This window comes from Chrysochloris asiatica, unplaced genomic scaffold (assembly GCF_000296735.1).
Source record: "Chrysochloris asiatica unplaced genomic scaffold, ChrAsi1.0 scaffold00005, whole genome shotgun sequence".
Taxonomy (NCBI): Eukaryota; Metazoa; Chordata; class Mammalia; order Afrosoricida; family Chrysochloridae; genus Chrysochloris; species Chrysochloris asiatica.
This window is the reverse complement of record NW_006408523.1, coordinates 6,440,401-6,448,491: the sequence shown is the minus strand read 5'-3', so window position 1 is coordinate 6,448,491 and position 8,091 is coordinate 6,440,401. Positions and strand designations below refer to the sequence as shown.

Genomic DNA, 8,091 nt, shown 5'->3' with positions numbered 1-8,091 from the left:
CACAGTGCCACATTACACACACACACACACACACATATTGCTGCTGTTGTTAAGTGCCACTGAGTCACTTCCAACCCATAGCAACCCTGTATAGCGTTTCCGAGGAGTGGCTGTTAGGTTTGAACTGCTGGCCTTGTGGTTTGCAGTCCATTGCAGCCATGCCAAGTAGGTACTATTTATTCTGGATGTAAGCTCTTTGTCAGTTATATGTATTGCAAATAAAATTTCTGAAAGTCTCTCTGATAGTTCCAACAACACTCCTTGTTTAATGTAATAAGCTAAGATCTCCTTGGATAATCTCATCCACTACCTGGTTCCTAGAACCACAGTCCCTGAGTCTCCAGCCCAGTCATTCTGTAACCTCTATGCATGATTACCAACACATACCATTGGAAGTTTCATGGCAACTGCAAACTTGAAATGTAGTTAGCTAAAAAGAAGATCTCTTCCCTCTCACACATCTCTTCTTCCCTTTCTGTTCCTTTCCTCTACTCAGACACACCAACATAGTTCTTTTTGTTGTGGTGAATGGTGCTACCATCTTCTTGCTCAAGCCCAAGACTGTAAGATCATTCTTGGCTCTTCTCCATGGCCATTGCCCTGTTGATTCCAGTAATTTAGTGTTTCCAGACATTTCTGTTACTGCCTTCATTTAGGCAGACTTAACATCGCTCACCTGCTGACCAGTCCCTTGCCACCAACTTTGCTCTTCTCCCTCTCTAACCCAACCTGGATGAGTCTCAAGGTGAGTGCATCTTGTCATTTTCCATTCTTCAGTGTATCTCACAAAGGGTATGGAATCTGGATTATTCCCCATGGCTACCAAGCCCTTTGTATTTGTAGTCCAACATGCCTTTCTCAACTTCAACACATGATCCATACCCTGTGTTCTAGTTACATTGAATTTCTTCTAGCCTCTCTTTTGTTCTGTGCTCATTGTTGCCTCTGAGACTACGTAGGTTGCTTCTTGTACTGCGATGTCTTTACTAGTTCATTTGTTCTTCTTAAAGTGTTAGCCCAGCTGCTTCCCCCCTCTTGGGAATCTTTCCCATACCACCTTCTCCTGACTTGGCCAGAAGACCACCCTATGTGATCCCTTGGGCCCTGGGGCTTTCTGTGGCCTGAAGCATGATGTTTGGGAATGCTTGAGAACTTGTGTCTCTTCTCCCTACATCACAAGATCCGTCAAGGGCATCACTGATGATTCATCTTTATTATCCGGGTTCTACACTAGTGTTTATTGACTGAATTGAGGAATGCTGACTTTTGTATTGATCTTTTTGTTCATTTTTAGCTAAAACATACATATTCACAAATGAGTATAAACTCTTACTGTCCTTCTTAAGCAGAGAGCATGAGAAAGTCAATTTAAATTCTAAAGGGAATACAGAGAAAATGGTAGAAGAAGACTCTTTAGTCTCGAATAATGGGTAAGACTTGAGCGCAGTGGCTAAAGCACTCGGTTGCTAACCAGAAGATCAACGGTTTGAACCTACCAACATCACCCTGGGAGAAACGACCAGAAATCTGCTTCCGTAAAGATCGCAGCCTTGGAAATCCTCCGTGGCAGCTGTTCTCTGTTTTGTGTGGCACTGTGATAGGAATCGACTTAGGCACTCAACCACAGGCAGTGAGTCGTTGGGTGTTGGGAAGAAGCATTTGGGAAGAATTGAAGCAAATCCATGGAAATGCTTGATGGAATACAATCCTTCTTTTATTAAGGATAAGACAAAGACATGAGGTCTTTATTTCTGTTGTTGTTGTTAAGTACCATGGAGTCAGTTCTGATTCATAGTGACCCTGTACAGGGCTTATAAGGCTGTAAATCTTTACGGGAGCAGAAAGCCTCATCTTTCTCCTGCGGAACAGCTGGTAGTTTTGAACTGCTGACCTTGAGGTTAGCAGTCTGATTCGTAACCACTATGCTACCAGCCTTTCAAAGAGTCCCTGGGAGAGACGTGCCCACCGCAGCCTGTTGCGTTAGATGCACGCTTCTAGACTCGCTCCAATCCGGCAGCTATGGCCTCTCGGTATGACCGAGCCATCACTGTCTTCTCTCCAGATGGGCATCTTTTCCCAGTGCAATATGCCCAGGAAGCCATCAAGAAAGGATCCACAGCGGTCGGAATTTGAGGTACCCATATAGTTGTGCTTGGAGTAGAAAAAAAATCTGTTGCCAAGCTTCAAGATGAAAGAACTGTGAGGAGAATCTGTGCCCTTAATGACCATGTCTGCATGACTTTTGCAGGACTAACTGTTGATGCTAGAGTAGTAACAAATAGAGCCTGTGTAGAGTGGCAGTCATAAGCTTCCAGTGGACGACCCGGTCACTGTAGAATATATAACTCATTTCATAGCAACTTTAAAGCAGAAATATACCCAAATCAATGGAAGAAGACCTTTTGGTATTTCTGCCTTAATTGTAGGTTTTGATGATGATGGTATCCCAAGGTTATATCAGACATGGTACTTATCATGCTTGGAAGGCAAATGAAATAGGCTGAAGTGCTAAAACTGTTAGAGAATTTCTAGAAAAGATTTACACAGAAGATGCTATGGCAAATGACAATGAAGCTATCAAAATAGTAATAAGAGCTTTGCTAGAAGTTGTTCAGTCTGGTGAAAAAACATTGAACTTGCTATAATAAGAAATCAACCTTTGAAGATGTTTAGTGCCAGAGAAATTGAATTACAAGTAACTGAAATCGAAAAGGGAAAGGAAGAAGAAATCAGAGAAGAATGTCTAATTCTTAGGATAAAACATGCAGAATTTTTAAGGTTTTGTTACACTGTGTAGAATTATTTAGTGAAACTTTAGAAGAAGTAAGTTACTTTGATATTCAGTGAGTTATGTGATTTTTTGAGATTGTCATATTCATAGCTGTGTTCAACCTACTCCATGGAAAACAGATTGAAGATTTTCTCTGAGAGGATAAAATATATTTTTCCTTGAAAAATTGATAATCAGGTCAAGTTTGAATATTGAATTTTGGTTAGATTTGTCTATTTACTTTTTCCTTGTAAGTTGCATTATATCATTTGCTCTTTGAAAGCCTAATGTAAATAGGTAATTAGAGTGTGATAGGACTCTACAAAAACATTAAAACATGGTCAATGAGCATGAGGAAAAAAAAAAAAGTCCATGGGAGCACATTCTGTCTGCACTCAACTCCTAATCTGAAAGGCAGAAATTTGGGCTTTTACTAAAAACCATCTTACTCATAGTCGGAGGCTGAGTCAGCTTAAAGGTAAAAGATGGTAGGATGGTCTAAGATGAGAACCCACTGAGGGCATAAAATAAATGGTGCTAAAGATCTTGGATGCTGACATTCATTCAGCTTGGAAACTTATGGTGAACCAGATAAATTAATCAACTCATAGGTTCTTGTCTAGATGATGAAGTTACTACTTACCTCATGGGGTTCTTGTGAATGATTCATTGTCAGTTCTGACTCATAGCAACCCTGTATAGGAAGTCTTGCTGGGATGCTATGGGATAAAGTACTGGACCACAAGGTCTGTTTGAACCACAAGCTTGGTGATTCAAACTCACCAGCAGCTCCTTGGAAATCCTATACAGGGTTGCCATGAGTTGGAACTGACTCAACAGCACTTAAGAATGATGGGGTTTCCGAGGAGCAGCTTGTGGGTTTGGACCACCAACTGAGGAGGGAATATACATAAAGATTCATGTTGTTGTTGTTGTTAGGTACCATCGAGTCAGTACCGACTCATAGCGACCTTATGCACAGCAGAACGCAACACTGCCCGATCCTGGGCCAGCCTCACAATTGTTGCCATGCTTGAGCCCATTGATGCTGCCACTTTGCCAATCCAGATTCATTAGTACCCCAAATGTCCTCGGCGGTATGACTTACACTTTGATTTCAAGCCTTTGCATATACTGTTCCTTTCGCTGGGCTACCTTCTCTCCCCTCCTTTCCCCTGGGCCCAAATTCTAATCAGGTTGAATAGAGGTTCGATGATGCCTTCCACTCTACTGATCATCCATCACCCCTCACAGATAGATTAGCTGTGTTTTGTTTAAATTTATTCTTCATAATTTGCATGGCACTTACAACAAAACTTAGGCGCTATTTATATATATGTTATTGTTGTTGTTATGTACCTTCGAGTTAGCAGCCAAGTATGTTGACTGTTTAGACCTCAGGGACTCTATTGTCTCACAGGGCAGTCATTGTATTAATATCCTTGGGTTGCTATGGCAAAATACCACTAACTGGGTGCCTTATCAGAACAGGAATGTATTGTTTCAGAGCTCTGGAGTCTAGAAATTCACATTGAGAATTCTATATCAACTTTGTCAGCTTGACCATGCTCCCTCTCAGTTCTCTAGGGAAAGATCTTTTCTTGTCCCTTCCAAATTTTGGAAACCCCAGGTGTTTCTTGGTTTATAGATGTTTAGCCGCATGATCACCCTTCCCTCTCTCTGTCTCGGTATCTCTTCTTTTTTATAATTGGTAAATAATTTTATAATTGTGATTGATGTAGGACTCACCGTTCTACAGAATGACAGATAGAATCTTGTATCAACAGATAGAATCTTAAAAGACTCTGGGTTTTCTTTGTTGTTGTTGTTGTTTAAATTTTTATTGTGAATTGAGTGATAATTTACATGGGAGAACATTGCTTTTATGCTCATCAATTTATTGCAATGATTACAATCTCCTCCGCACATCATCATTCAACAGTATTTGCGTCTATTCTTTCTGTTTTGTTTTGTGGGGGGGTGTACACAAAAACACTTGGGAATATATAATCATTTAAACAACCAAAGGGCACATTCTGCAAGCCTGTCTCCTGGCCACCAGCACCTGGCCACCAGCACCTGGCTACCAGCACACAGCCTTTCTCTTTCCATGAGTCTAGAGTCCTCAGCTGCTCCCTTTCTCCATGTCCTCATCTCTACCTCCATCTCTGGTGTTGCTACTTCTCTGGATGGGGTCCCACAATCTGCTTGTGCTCTTCTCCCTTGATGGTCCTACAGTCCTCTGTTCCTGGACTATAAGATTAACAACTCCGCTCTTTTTGTTACAAAACTTCTATGTTTGCAATTATGATAGTCACAATTAGTCATGATAACAGTTACTCATTATTGAATCATAAGAATCTTATCTCCATCTCTTTTCACCAGACCCATCTAGACAAGATGAGAGCTATTCAGTGGGGGTCCTACCTTCTCCTGAACATTCTGAAACTAAACTCCATCTTGAAAACCTGTAAGCCAGTCACTTCGTGCCTTTATTGCCCCCTCATTTTAGGTAGCCAATGTCTATGTTGCCTGTCCCTATCTACCCTGTATACAGAGGGGATCGGATTGATACTTGATGTGAAGACTCCTTCACTCTCAGTTGGTATTTTGAGCTACTACTAAAAGTATAGGTCAAGTTCATTAAATTGTAGCAATTTACACTAGTTTCCTTTATAAAAAAGTTTTAAAAAAAAATCTTCCTCTAGTCGAGTTCTGATCATCAAGCCATTGAAGCTAGGTCCAATGGGTACTATCTACAAGTTTGGATGCTTTTTACATCTTCCCTCATGTCATGTCAACTGGTTGCTTCACTAGTAGCTCTAGCCCTGTGCGGCTATATCCTTGTCCATGGGCTCAGGTGTCCCCAGGTCTCATCACACTTTGGACCAACCAGCCCTGCCTCTTATTTCTCTCATCTCCAGGTTAACTGGAGTCTCAGGAATGTGGTCAGACTTGGCCCATATCTTCATTGCTGTCTTTCCCCCTCTTCCACTCATCAAGAAATGGATGTGGTCACCAGAAAGCTTACGTGCCTGCTCATGTAAGCTCTGAGTTTCCGTCTTGGAAGGGAGTTTGTCTTGGAGGGACTTGATTACTTGCCTTGATGGCTCCCTGGCGAACAACTTGCTTGTTCTTGTAGTAGCCAATCATACTACCATTTTTGTTTTTGGTTTTTCCTGTTGACCTTTCTTTGAAGATGTATCTTCTGTTGCTCTAGCTATTCCAGGCTGGTCTGCTTGCCTTTTACTAGTGGGAATGTTCTACCTCAGAAGGTTCTGGATGGGGCTCAGGATTCCACCAAAGGCCCTATACACTACAAAGGCCCTGCAGGAAGCCTGTTTCACTGGGCAAGTTTGAGAATGCATTTTAGGTATTCCAATCAGTTACAGGCTGAAGATGGGCTTAGAAGCAAACACTATTTTCAAAAAGGTCATTTTCACAATTTGTTGTTGTTATGTGCCATTGAGTTGGTTCCAACCTGTAGTGACCCTGTATAAGGTTTCCAAGGAGCAGCTGGTGAGCTTGAACCACCAACCTTGTGGTTTAAACTGACTTTGAAGTCCAGCACATCAACCCATATCTAAAATTTTCGTTTTAGATATACTATTTTCCATCTTTAGAAGTTTTATTTCTTTTATATATCTATATATTCTTCCATAGTTTATTCTTTTTTTCCTCTCTAAATCCTTGAACATAATGAACTTGTTTACATCAGTTTTCACTTCCTTGTTTGGTAATTACACATTGCATTTGTTTCTGGGTCTGTTTCTATAACTGACTTTCCTACTGGTTTTAATGGGTTTTCTGCTTCTCTGCATGTCTAGTAATTTTTTATTGAATGCCAGACATTGTGAATTGAGTACTGAATTTCAATTCTTATCCTTTAAAACTCAGTTCCTGAGTTTGTTTTAAAGGCATTTTAGAGGGTTCAATTAGCCATCCTTGTAGGTTTATTTTAGTTCCACAACTAAGTTATGATTATTTTTAGATTTCTGGTGATTGTCCCATTATTCAGAGCGATCTCTCGCTCTACTTTGGCTCCTGGGAACTCTTAAAAATCCCCTAAAAATGCTGGATCTAGAATTGTTCCCTTTAAAGCTCTCACTGTTTTTACCCTGGTCACTGGTCTTTTCCTAACCTTGATGTGGTTTTCTGTGTATTTGCATAAATTGAAATTCAGTCAAAGATTTAAGCCAGTTCCTGATTTGGGGGGCTTCTATTTTGCATAGTTCCCTCTTCTCCAACTATTTGCCTATACATTCTTAGCATTTCAGCCCCCTGAGACTGTGATCTCTGTCTCCACAGTTTGATGAGACCAACAGACTTTTGTTTGAGATCTCCCATCACTGCACTGTATCCAGAAATTGCTTCCACACCAGCATGGTGTGATTCTGGGATTTATCCTGTTTGTTTCTCTTCTTTCAGGGATCATTTTCCTATACTGCCTGTTGCTTGAAATCTAATGAGAGTTGTTTCTTACATTTTGTTTTTTGTTTTTTGTTCTAGTTTTCTAGTTGTGACAACAAAAGGACTTGCCTAGACCTTTTTACAGATTCATGATGAGAAGCAGAAGCCCCAGTGTGTGTATTTTTAACTTGGTCAATTTGTGAGGTTATAGATTCTCATTTTAATTTCTGCTTCTTGGGCTGTTGATATGTAAATGTTTGTTGTCTAGATTAGCTGAAATGGTTTAGGTTTACCAGAGTACAGTTTGTTTGAGGGAGTCAGTTGCTGGTTATCACTTAATGTGAGTTGCTATTACAGCAGTGGACAGTTTCCTCGTCCACTACTATACCCCAGGTAGCCTGCTGGGTTCAGTTTTCAATAGCTCATATAGACGTTGCATACTTTCTGTAAGCAAATAAGAAGCTAAGTCAAAAGGGACTGCTACACTTGAGACCCAGTGAGGGAGGGGGCTGTGTGCTGACAACCGGGGGGTGGGCAGGCTTGCAGGGTATACCCATGATGATACATGGAGGGTATTGTAACCATGGCAATGAAACGATATACGAGAGGATGAATGTAAAGCTAATGTCCTCCCATGTAAACTATCACATAATTCACAATAAAACAGTTAAAAAAAATTAAAAAAAAAAAAAAAGAAGACAGAGGAGGAGCCCATGGGATCTCTGGGACACACAAAGTCTCCAGGAAGGGAAGTCCCAGGGGTCTGCAAACAAAAAGACATATTTAGGAAAAGATCTCATTCATAATTCATGAAATACCTGTTTCTATAATAAAATGAAGAGAGAAGCTAGTACCACAATAAATGTCCAGTCGAAGTGCTGTTGAAGCTGAAAACAAAAACAAAAAAGGAT

The 8,091-nt window shown here is 40.7% G+C and overlaps 1 protein-coding gene and 1 pseudogene across 1 annotated transcript in view; both read left to right on the top strand.

Moving 5' to 3' along the window:
* The window catches only part of ATP8A2 (ATPase, aminophospholipid transporter, class I, type 8A, member 2), a 727,934-nt gene that overhangs the window by 90,850 nt on the left and 628,993 nt on the right, over positions 1–8,091 (top strand). The gene's annotated exons all lie outside the window — the stretch shown is intronic.
* Positions 2,020–2,797, top strand: LOC102812329 (annotated as a pseudogene).